Raw genomic sequence first — 13597 nt, 5'->3', positions numbered from 1 at the left:
AAAACTACTAGAGCTAATCAATGAATTTGGTAACATAGCAGGATACAAAATTAATGCACAGAAATCTCTTGCATTCCTATACACTAATGATGAAAAATCTGAAAGTGAAGTTAAGAAAACACTCCCATTTACCATTGCAACAAAAAGAATAAAATATCTAGGAATAAACATACCTAAGGAGACAAAAGACCTGTATGTAGGAAACTATAACAATGATGAAAGAAATTAAAGATGATACAAACAAATGGAGAGATATACCATGTTCTTGGACTGGAAGAATCAACATTGTGAAAATGACTATACTACCCAAAGCAATATACAGATTCAATTGAATCCCTATCAAACTACCAATGGCATTTTTCACAGAATTAAGACAAAAAATTTCACAATTTGTATGGAAACACAAAAGACCCCAAATAGCCAAAGCAATCTTGAGAAAGAAAAATGGAGCTGGAGGAATCAGGCTCCCTGACTTCAGACTATACTACAAATCTATAGTAATCAAGACAGTATAGTACTCACATAAAACAGAAATATAGATCAATGGAACAGGATAGAAAGCCAAGAGATAAACCCACGCATATATGGTCACCTTATCTTTGATAAAGGAGGCAAGAATATACAATGGAGAAAAGACAGCCTCTTCAATATGTGGTGCTAGGAAAACTGGACAGCTACATGTAAAAGAATGAAATTAGAACACTTCCTAACATGACACAGAAAAATAAACTCAAAATGGATTGAAGATCTAAATGTAATGCCAGACACTATAAACTCTTAGAGGAAAACATAGGCAGAACACTCTATGACATAAATCACAGAAAGAGCCTTTTTGACCCACCTCCTAGAGAAATGGAAATAAAAACAAAAATAAACAAATGGGACCTAATGAAACTTAAAAGCTTTTGCACAGCAAAGGAAACCATATACAAGTCACACTGGTCAGAATGGCCATCATCAAAAAATTTAGAAACAATAAATGCTGAAGAGGTTGTGGAGAAAAGGGAACACTCTCGCACTGCTGGTGGGAATGTGAATTGGTACAGCCACTATGGAGAACAGTATGGAGGTTCCTTAAAAAACTGCAAATAGAACTACCATATGACCCAGCAATCAATCCCACTACTGGGCATATACCCTGAGAAAACCATAATTCAAAAGGAGTCATGTACCAAAATGTTCATTGCAGCTCTATTTACAATAGCCAGGAGATGGAAGCAACCTAAGTGTCCATCATCGGATGAATGGATAAAGAAGATGTGGCACATATATACAATGGAATATTACTCAGCCATAAAAAGAAACAAAATTGAGTTATTTGTAGTGAGGTGGACGGACCTAGAGTCTGTCACACAGAGTGAGGAAGAGAAAGACAAATACCGTATGCTAACACATATACATGGAATCTAAAAAAAAAAAAATGTCATGAACAACCTAGGGGTAAGACGGGAATAAAGACACAGACCTACTAGAGAATGGATGTGAGGATATGGGGAGGGGGAAGGGTAAGCTGGGACGAAGTGAGAGAGTGGCATGGACATATATACTCTACCAAACGTAAAATAGATAGTTAGTGGGAAGCAGCCGCATAGCACAGGGAGATCTGCTCGGTGCTTTGTGACCACCTAGAGGGGTGGGATAGGGAGGGTGGGAGGGAGGGAGATGCAAGAGGGAAGAGCTATGGGAATATATGTATATGTATAACTGATTCACTTCGTTATAAAGCAGAAACTAACACACCATTGTAAAGCAATTATACTCCAATAAAGATGTTAAAAGAAAAATAAATGTCAGTAGCTCACATGGTTCCTCAGAGGGCACCATGACCTCTGATTGCTCCAAACCTACACAAGTTTGAGAACTGCTGATCTATAAAATGAGGCTAAGACAACTTGGTCTGCCTGCCTTACTGAGTTGTTGTGAGGATCCAATGAGATTATATGTGGAATCTGGCTTTGAAAACTATGAATTGCTCTACAAATCCATGAGATTGTTATTGCCATTCATTTACCACTGAGCAAACATTACTGGGCACCTATACTGGGGCATAAAGCATGTTTTTTGGGGGGTTTCAAACCATGCTTTTATACAGGGAGTAAAAGGAGTATGTGGGAGGCATAGAAGAGGTAGATTTCAGTGTATGTGAGTCCATTTTTCTAGAAGCTATTGGATGATCAGGTATACAGTTTAATCACCTGTGACTCCTTAGACCTTTCCCACTGTCATTCTTTTCATTGATGCTTATTCGACATATGCCCATGATCTAATTTGAGAACCCTACCACAATGTGCTACACGGTCTACAGGATTTAGGAAAGGCACATGGTCTGCAATTTCTAGCTTGCTCAATATGAACAATTCTGGGACAAAAATGCCTTGTAAGAGGCTTCCACTGCTACTAAATTTAGTCAGTCACCCAGCCTTGTCACTTGAAAACAGTTTGGTGCTTGATCAACACCGTTTGCCCTATCCCTGGATGCCTTCCTTTCTTCCCTCCATCCTCCTCCCCCAAGAGATAAAGACAAGACACAGAGCAAAGCCAATGCAGCCAGGCCTAGGAGATTATATTACCAGTTTCAAAAATCTGAAACTAGATAAATTGAAGGTTTCAAAATAAAACACAAGGCTTTATGTAATTGGGCTAATTGGAGGAGGGTTTGGGAGGTTAGGAGTAACTGGGAGTAGAGAGACACGAGGATTTGGCGGGGCAGAGTCTCAGAGAATGGTCCTCTGGCCTAACCTGGGGAATTTTGTCATAAAAGAAAGGGATTTCACACACAATTTTCATAAGATGTTGGAAATGTGAGCAGTGCTATCTGGCAATCATCATATTAGATTATTGCAACAATGGGTGTGTGGGAAAAGGAATTTTTCCTCTTTAGTAGAGTATTATAAGCCAGTGTGACGGGCACAGGTCAACCTTGGGGGCCATGGATACCTGGTGACGGGAAGGAAAAAGGCAGCAACTTTCCAAAGGAACTTCACAATGTACATTCCAGAGATGTCTCATTTTAAGGCATCAGAGCCCAAGAGAAAAAGAATGACAGATGTTACTAATTTGGAAAATCTGTAAGGTAGTTTCAGGACCCCCAGAAATGGTTGAGAACACATTAGGGAGGGGTGAGCTAGAGGTTTTACAATAGCAATAGATGCTCAGTAGAAAAAACATCTACAATATACAGGTAGAGTGTTTTCATGAGCTTCCAAAAAACAAAGAAGCTGGACCCAGCACACCCTCAGAGGAGGCTTTCTTGCTGAATGCCACCAGGTTAAATTAGTTCTTTTATGTTGGCTGGAGAGAGTGAGATCAGATTTATCACCTTTTCTCCAAGTCAGTGCTATCAGCAGGGAGTCAACCCTTGCAAGTAGTCAGGGGCAATCCAGAGAAAAAGAAACCGCAAAGGAAATGAGGCTTTTAGTCAAGATGTCCTCCTTCCCTACTTGGAAGCTGAAAGCTTCTCCTACTGCTATACCCAGCAGTTTCAAAAGATGGAGGAGAAAACAGCTAAGCTGGCGATTGTGAATATTCACAATACACATGAAGAGTCTTAGGACTTTACACCTTCTGGAGAAGGGACAGTGTCTGGCAATGGGGACAGAGAGATAGGACTTCTGGAGAAAAAAAATGATAAAAGGAGAGAAGGGAAGGTTTAGATTGGGCCTCTCTCCACCATGTCAGGGAACATCTAAGAGGGGAGCTCATGAAGGTCTGGGCAGGGAGGGCTTACACTTCTCTAGATAAGGGGACCAGATAGTTAGACTAAGAGACACAAATGCCTTATTTTTTTACCCCTATGTCTTATCACTAAGTCTGTTAAGTTTTGATTTTATCACCTTTATTTGAGACAAAAGTACTGAATTTTCTTGGATCGCACGTGTGCACGTGTGTGTGTGTGTTCTTGTGTATTTTTGCTCAGGAAGGAATGTAGCCAAGATCTTCAACAGCACGGGGAGGAGACTACATTCCCAAGTTCATGTTATATAATTTTACTGTAACGAAAGAATGTTGATGAAGGAATCCAGCCAGGGAAGATCCTCAAATGGCAAAGGCATTTAAGGGGCCAAAGATTAGGGACCTATTGCCTGGTTGAGGTAAAGGTGCCAAGGCGATAGTGTGGGACATGCTTTAACACTTTCCACACACCCTCCACTCTTTGATGTGGACAATCGATTCGTTCTTGATCTTACATAAAGTCAAACGCAAGCCAAGCTCCATTTTCCAACCACATTGCTGCATCTATTAAGCCACCACGGTCTGGGTGATAATAGTGATGTCCACTGCATTCTCACACCCTTTTATTATAATCCAGAAAGATTATGAAGAGGATGATAGCTCTCCAGTTCTGCAATCTATCTGCTCTTCTTAAGACTGCAGTTGGAGCCTCATAGCTCTGGCTAATATTTTTATCTTTAATCTTTGTTTATTTAACAGGTTAAACAAATACTCACCTTGTTGTTTTAATTAACTTTAGCACGGCTAGCTTGCTTTATTTGTTAATTGGCCATTTGTATTTACTCTCCAGTGAATTTCTCACTGCGTTCACTAGAGTTTTAGGGTTTTCTTATTGATTAGTGTGAACATTTTTATATATCAAGTGTATGAATCCTTTACCATATTACTATAAATATTTTTCTAATTTCAAAAAAAAAAAAAAGACTGCAGCTGGAGAGGGAATTCCCTGGCTGTCCAGTGGTTAGGACTCTGTGTTTTCACTGCCGAGGGCCAGGGTTCAATCCCAGGTCGGGGAAGTAAGATCCCTCAAGCTGCATGGCACGGCCAAAAAAAACTAAAAAAAAAAAAAAAAAAAAGACTGCAGTTGTAGAGAATCTAAACAGAGGGCAGAAGTACATATTCCCTAGTGGCAGTGGCCAAGATTCTATTCTTCACTCTGTTGCCAATGATGATGTCACTCTGGGTAACCCTGAGCTTCATTTTTAAAATCTAAAAATAAAGAGATCCCCTAACGACCTTAAGAACTTCACTAAGGTCCTTATCCCTTCCAGTGACAACAACATTGTGGAGAGTTGTGCTGTTTAGAGGACAGATTGGTTGTGATTGTTACTGCCGAAGCTGATTTAAGGAAAAGCACTTTTTCTGGGAAAGAGGAATATGAAGTCGAAGGTCAGCACACCAAGAGAAAAGGGGAAAATGATCGTATCAGCAATAGGAAGACCAAGTGTTCCTATTCAGGGTGGAGGGGTGTAGTCCAGGTACTGCTGCCAAACAGACAAGCCCTCCAGTGCATGCTTATGTGAATCACCCAGGAACTTGGTGACAAGGCTGATACTGGGCGGAGAAGGTACTTTAAGTGTGTGAAAGGGAATGACTTTGTAAGTGGCATCTTAGGGGGAAAGATGGTGGATTTAGCCAACTCCTTTTCCCCATAGTCTCCACTCAGCTGTTAGGAAAACCGACAGAAATTGTTGGGGGAGGGTGCCAGGGTGGGGGGCGGTCAGGACCTAGAGAGACCTTCCACGATGACTCATACAAACAATGGTGCTTAGGAAAGAGCCTCTCTCAAATCAAAGTTCAGGGTTTCAAAGAGCTCACATGTTTTCCTTCTATCTTGATGTTTATTTTTCATTAGAAATACCAGGGTTTAGAGAACACAGAGACTCAATAAGAAATTTCATAGACTCAGAAAATACCTCTAGAGCTTTGGGCAGTAATTCACCTAAGCCTGTAAGTTTCCATATGTCAAACGTTATATTGATACAATGCCAGGAGCTGAAGATTTCATTTGATCATGAATCTAAGATACGATGATGGCAAGGTACACTACTAAACTGCCAACTGTATCATGCAATGCCATTGTTAAGAGGCATTCCTATTTTGGAGATATTAAAAAATATATATTTTGAATGAATGAAGCATGTTTAATATCCTAACTGTTGAATACTGTGGTTTCTATGTAAGTCTAACTGCTACCCAAACACTGTTATACTATCCGGGGATGTGGTAAGGCAACTCTGGCCAAGAGTTTATTAATTCTCAGGGCCTTGTTATGATACCTGGCTCAGAATCCTGAACACCAAGCTGGTAGAATTAAGTGGGGAGGGTCACTGGTGGTGTGTTGGTAGCAGGGGTGTCGGGTGGTAATAGGAAAACTGATTGTCTTGGCAAATTGATAGCATAGCACAAGAGACCAAGGATAATAGTGCTTTTTTTTTTTTAAGTTTTAAATTTTATTTTATTTATAAGAGTGCTTTTCAACCCCACTTCCAAGTGCTGACAGTGCCCTTATCTTAGTATTGTCCCTGCTTTTTAAAAAAAAAAATTATTTCATTGCAGTATAGTTGATTTACATGGTATTAATTTCTGCTGTACAGCAAAGTGATTCAGTTACACACACACACACATATATATACACATATATATACACATATATATGTGTGTGTATATATATGTGTATATATATATACACATATATATATACACACACACACACATATATATACATCCTAATATTGTCCTTTCTTTGGTGGAAGAGATTTGGGGCCATCTAGGCATCAAATCCATAAGATCCACAGAATGTCTCATTCACCTGTCTAAAGCATCAGCAATGCTGCATTGGGGTTAACGTTGCCCGCACTTTCCTCTGAAGGGCCCGGCTTTCAGTATTGTTGTGAGGTTTCCTCTAGTCTAGCCCAGTTGCCTGGAGAGAATATGGGATTAGGAGATAAAAGAGCCTGGATTACAGTCTCAGGCACTATTAGCGTAGTAATGAAACTCACAAGGAAATGTACTTGATTGAGAAAAATGGACTCAGTAAATTGTGTGAGTACCTACTTATTTGTGAGACTCAATCTTCACAACAATTGGAGTAGGTCTTATCGTTTTCATTATGCAGATGAGAACAGCCAGGCACCTTGTCCAACTCACGTGGCTCATAAGGGAAGGGGCCAGCATTTGAACGTGGGTAGTTGAATTCCAGAGCTTGTGCTTTTAATCACTGCACCCATAAATAAGAACTAAATCTTGCCATTAAGGAGAGTCAGACATAAATTAGCCATGATATAAAGATAAAAGTGCTTTAATAGACATGTTTACGAAGTGCTACACAGCCCAGAGGATGAAGCAATTAAGTTCATGCATCTTACATATTAATAAGAAAACTGAGCCTGAGAATTAGCTACATTTTTTTTTTAAAGAAGGGACACATCTTACTCTATAATTTCAGACCATGGGTTTCTAAAATACCATGCATTTGTTTGTTTGTGGATTGAACAGCAATGCATTTACTACAAGACTCCTGAATATCAAACACAAGATTCATCAGATAATAGCCAATAAATGTGATATAAACACATTTTTTGACTGTGGAAAATTTTAAACACACACAAAAGTAGAGAGGAGAGTATAATGAGTATAATGAACTCCCAAGTACCCCTAACTCAGCTTCAGCTATTAGCAACATTCTGCTGTTCTTGCCTTAGCTATACCTACCTCTCCTCCCCCTCCCCACTTTTATTTTTTTTCCTGGAGTATTTGAAAGCAAATCCAAGCATGCATATAATTTATTGGTAAATACTTTGGTGTGACTATATAAACTACCAAGCCTTAAAAAATAATTAAAATGTCATTATGCCAACCAATGAAATTAACAATTCCAAATATTCACTTAATACTTAGTTTATGTCTAATTTTTCCTGATTAATAAACATGCTTTTAATGGAAGAACTTTTGTCACTATGTCTTCCAAAACCTCATCAGGACACCACCTGTTCAGGATGCTGAGCCCCTCTCAGCATGCTCTGAATCAATCCAGCATTCAAGGCAACTATCATCATTTTCACCTTTTAGATTTCTTTTGTCTTCGACTTTGGAAAGGCAGATTATGAAAACAGGATTGAGAAATTTGGTTGTTTGCCTCTGAGGAAAAATTATATATGTGTGTATATATATGTATATATGTATATATATGTATTTTATATATATATATATATATATATACACACTCAAACACATACACACACATTATCTAAAACATTGTATCCCCCTAAATTCTTTTTTGTTTCTTCCTCACGAGTATTTACTATTGCATTCTTTCCTTAGTATTTATTGAGCACCTACTATATGGCAAATGTCACCAAGGATATATTGATAAATAAGATATAACGTCTGTCTTCACGGAGGGAGGGAGGCAGACAAATGATAACTATGTGCTACGGGCTAACCTCATTACCACAGTGGGGGGCAACTATTGGTCACGGGAAAAATACGAAGGGGAATCTGCTCTACAGGAGAGAGAAGAAGCATCAAATTTAGCAGTATACAGAAAAGGAGCTGAGTTAGTAGATTACAGTGTGCTATACATCAGAAGGTGAAATGAGGAGAGAACACACAAGGACTGGTTCTGTTTCTTAGGGAGCAGGATGATTGTGACTGTGACTTGGCTAGATTTGTTTTCCTTCAGTTTACTGTAAAACTAGCCAAATATTCATATAATGATGTACCTGAGACCAAGAATACAGATGAGTGGGTGGGCCTTCCAGTTGCCCCCCTCAATCCACTTGTTGCGGTTATCAGAGTTTGATCATGTTGGCAGCCTGTGCAGTGAGGAATCAACTGGTGCTCAGTGCCTGTTCTACTTTTAGTTTGATAGGAGACACCTTAGGCAAGAGTCTACAGTGTTAAAGTGTATGCATGTTTCTCTGACACCATGCTTACAGGCCTCTGGGGTCCATTTCTGAATTTTGGGGTCTACTCAAGGTTCAAGTGTAGCAAGCTGGGCAGTGACTTAAGACCAAGATCATGAACTATTTTGATAGGGATAAAACGGTCTGTGGGGTGTGTGCATGTGTGTGTGTAATACAGCTTCCAGATATGTCTCACCTGTTGCTTCTCCTTCTGAATCTTAACACTTCTTTCACACCCACACCCACAAACACCCTGTCTGTTCTACTCATTGGCATTGTTGACTAGAAGGAATCTTGGAATGAGAAAGGGCAGAGCTCACTCTCCTCATGTCCTTTATAAGTTGACCTTGGGGTGGAGGCAGAGGGGTTTAGAACAAAGTCAACAGCACCTGAGGACTCAGAACAAGTGGTGATGATGATGGTGGGGTGAGGGGAGAACAAGGAGTAGAGGAAAGTGACTCAGGTAAAGGAAATGGCTTGTGCAAAGGCTTCAAGATGAGCCCGTGGATATTCAGAGAGCTGAAAGCCATTAGTCAGGAGGTCCTCTCAACGTTGCAATTATGACTTATGGAACATTTCAGGCTGTCCTTTAAACACAGCCTGGAGTTATTTGATGGGACACTTACAAAAACCAAGGCTGCTTTGTGATTAGGAACATTTTCTTTTGCAAACCTCAGAAACGTAGGCTGTAATAATAAAGGACCAGAGTCAATAAAGCTTACTGAGGGTTGAGAATGCCAGCCATATTCTAGCTATGGTTTGTTTTCTAGAAAGTGTGCTGTGGTTGGTTACTCTGAAGCTTAGCCTTGGACTTCAGGTGTTAGGGTAATTTCTAGATCTTGTAGGCATTGCTTCCCTTCCTCAGTTTTCTTAAGTGTAAAGAGGGAGCTTTGCAGAATTAGCTGAGATGGGCTGGGGAGGGGCTGAGAAGACGAGGGACACTGATATTTATCCAGCCATTGCTAAATGCTAGGCACCCACATGACTTTCAATTCTCACAACTTTATGAGACAATGTAGGAGAAAATACATTTTAAATTACAAAGCACAATACAAACTATAAGGTGTGCAAAAACAGTTTGGAAATACTTCCCCTTTGACTGTATATTTCATAGATTCTCAATAAAGGATTCAGATTCTTTTGAAGAATGTGGTATAATTGAGAAATGCTTATGGGTGGTTTTTGCTACTTTTTTTGTGGTCCTCACTTTACTCCGTTCTTTCAGGTTTTTCTAGTTTGTCAGTTAGTCTTTATTACCCTTGCTGATTGAATACACTTTAACTTAGAGAAGTATAAACAAGCTTGAACACTCTGCTGGGAAAGTAAAAGATCCAGTGGACATAATGAAAGGAAGAATCTTAATGATTTAGGAGGGCAAGGATCAGGTGTGTAATTAGACAAGTCAGAACTCATGTGGGTGGAGCGAACACACTAGAAAGTGGTTTCTATGAGGAGTGGGTGTGATCAGCATTTCCTCTGAAGAGAAGGGGACAGCAGTCTGTACCGTAATGCTTACAGACATCCCAACAGCCTTGGTCTATGTGTATCTCTTTAAAGCAGCTTGGCTGCGTGCACAAAATTTAACAGCCCAGAAGTATTCCACCAAGGATCATATATTTTAAGTGACTTTCCCTGCTGATTACTGTGGCTGGAATATGTAGCTGTAGACCAGCTGAAGACATGTGGACCTTACAATATGTTTGCGGCTTTTTTATTATTTTCAAAACAGTACATTTCTTTCAGGCTCCATCCAACGCGACACTTTGGGCCCAGGTGACCTTGAATGGCTGGTTGATAAGATAATTAGGGGAAAAAGGTCTGAAGTTACTGTCACTGCTTTTAGGTCAGAGTTAGGAGAGAATCATGAGTAATTAGGTATAATCCCTTGAAACAAAAAAGTACTGCTGCTGCTAGATTGGTTGTTAAGGAAGCATAAGAAAGTAATTCTGATGTAACTTGGCTGGTAAATATCAGGTATTCTAAGTGTCCGGCTCTTATGTTCACTGGAGCATAAAGCACAAGGATATACTGTATAAATACACTGAGAGTTTCAATAATTAACTTAGGTTCCTTAATTTGATCATCAGCAAATATTTTCCTTTGGTGTATACAAGTAGCTCAGGATTGATATTTCCTCTTGGTAACAGTTCCCCCTTTTATGTTAAACTATTAATCATCTTGATCTGAACTCTCCTCTAAAGATTCCTGAAGGAGTGTTTAAACAAAATTATATGGAGGCACAATCTTTAAACTTATACATGCCAATGCATATGCCAGATTAATTAGGGTAAACGGAAAGATGATATACTCATTCATGTGGGGCTTTTACTTCAACTCATTTTTACAAATTTAAGATTATTTTGTATGAATATGGAAGTATATTTATGAATGTAAAAACTAATATATTTTCATTGAAAATGTCAGAAATAAAGAGAAAATTTGGATGAGATAAAAATCACCCATAGTTCCATGTCTTAGGGAAAATCATTATTAACAAAGTTAGGTAAATCTCTTTCTATGCATATTGTGTGTGCATTTCTAGGCAATTAAGAGCACATTATAAATACATTTTATATACTGTTTTCCACTGAACATTATGCCATGATGATTTTTTCTGTTATTAAAACTCTTTGTAAATGTAATATTTAATGGCTTCATAATATTTAACCCTATGAATTCCATAACCAATACCATGAATTCCATAACGAATTCCATGATTTTTCATCATATAATTTGTTGCTGATTTTTGATATTAAAAATGCTGTGATAATTATCTTTGTGCATAAATATTTGCCCCTAGGTTAGATTTTTTTTTTTTTAAATGAGATTGTGTTTCGGGCAAGGAATTACTGAAGTAAAAGGCATGCGTTCACATTTTAAAATTTTTTGATTCAAGTTGCCAGTTGTTTGGAAGAAAGGTTGTACTAGTTTATACTCCCTACAAATGTTCAAGAAAATGATTTTATCTAGTAGCCAGCAGCATATAGTCATTAAAACAAACACTACCATCACTGCTACCACCACTACCAAAACCCCTGCCAAGTGGGTAGGTGAAAAATTTACATCATTTCTCTTATCATTAGTGAAACTGCTCATTTTCTACCCATATTTCTTCTCTAGTGAGTTGTTCATATCTCTGCCCAAAACAAAATGTTTTCTTATGGCTATCTGTTAAATCATGATATTTTAGAATATTATTATTTTGTCATGCATGTTTCTGCTTGGTTTTACAATGCAGTTTGTGTTAAATTTTTTTTAAAATAAATTTATTTATTTATGGGTCTGTTGCTGCACGCGGGCTTTCTCTAGTTGCTGTGAGCGGGGGCTACTCTTCGTTGCGGTGCACGGGCTTCTCATTGGGTGGCTTTTCTTGTTGTGGAGCATGGGCTCTAGGCGCGCGGGTTTCAGTAGTTGTGGCACTTGGGCTCAGTAGTTGTGGCTCGCGGGCTCTAGAGCGCAGGCTCAGTATTTGTGGCGCACGGGCTTAGTTGCTCCGCGGTATATGGGATCTTCCCGGACCAGGGCTCGAACCCGTGTCCCCTGAATTGGCAGGCAGATTCTTAACCACTCCGCCACCATGGAAGCCCTGTGTTAAATTTCAACTTGTGAAAGAAGCTTCCACATTTCTGTAGTTAAATATATTTCTTTTGTGGGTCCTTTAAAATTTTATTTAAAAAAATTTAAAGTGTATACGTCAGTGGTTTTTAGCATACTATTTATAAAGTTGTGCAACTATCACCACTATCAAATTGTGGAATACTTCATCAGTCCTGTACCTATTAGCAATTACTCTTCATTCTCTCCTCCCTCATCATCTGTCTCTATAGATTTGCCTATTCTGGGCATTTCATATAAATGGAAGCATATAATACATGGCTTTTTGTGTCTGGCTTCTTTCACTTAGCATAATGTTTTCAAGGTTCCCAAGGTTCATGTCAGTCTTTGTTTTTTTGCTCTCCTTTTGACCCTGTTTGGTTTTGCTACATCCTTTGTCTCTTTTGAGGAACCACAGGAACTTAAAATCTATTTGGCCATAGTACACCTTAACCCACTGGCTTTAGTTAATTTGCCATTCAGCTTCTACTGCTTCTTACATCAGAGCATTAAGCATGATGGAAAAAGCAAAGCTTTACTACAGTAGAGAAGTATCCTTCTAGTCTGAGTTTTAGAGATTTTATTAAGAATAGATATTAAATTTTTCTGAAAGCTTTTCCTACATCTACTGAAATGATCATATGGCTTTCAGTACTTGACATTCCTATGATATACAGTAGGGGTAACTTTACTACAGTTGGACAATGTTTTCATTCTTGTGGTAAAAAACCATGGATTATCATGGATTGTTGAATTTGTTTGTATCTGTTATCATTAACTATTTTATGTTTGCCACATGGATATTCCAAAGTTGAGAGTAAGTGTTTGAATACAATGAAAACACAGGTATTTGGGGCCAGCATACCTGAGTTTTAATTTAAGTTCCAATACTCATATTCCTGTGACCTTGGGCATTTTCCTTCTCATCCTCACTTTGCATTATTTTTGTAGATTTTCAATCATATGAGTATGGAAAATTTTATATCCTGCTTTTTTCCTCACTTAACTTTACACCACATACATTTTCAATGTTACTGCATTATCTTTTTGAAGGCTGGTATAATATATGATTTAGAAATGTGCTTGAGGTAGCATAGTTTAGAGTTCTTTATTGTTGGGCCTTTCATCCATGTCCACATTTTCACCAATAATAACGTTGTGATGAAATTTATTATGTCTAAAACTTGTGTATATTAGCTCAAAGCATATAAAAATACTTTTAGGGATATAGATCATCATAGTGCTTTCTAAAATTATTATACCGATTTACACTCTCACTAACGATATATAAAATTTCCTATTTCACTGCATACTTGCCAGCATTGTTTATTAACATTAAAAAAAAAGTCACTGCTGGGCTTCCC

Source organism: Physeter macrocephalus, chromosome 9 (assembly GCF_002837175.3).
Source record: "Physeter macrocephalus isolate SW-GA chromosome 9, ASM283717v5, whole genome shotgun sequence".
In the NCBI taxonomy this organism is placed as follows: Eukaryota; Metazoa; Chordata; class Mammalia; order Artiodactyla; family Physeteridae; genus Physeter; species Physeter macrocephalus.
The sequence above is the reverse complement of the archived record's forward strand: the minus strand, read 5'-3'. Positions refer to the sequence as shown.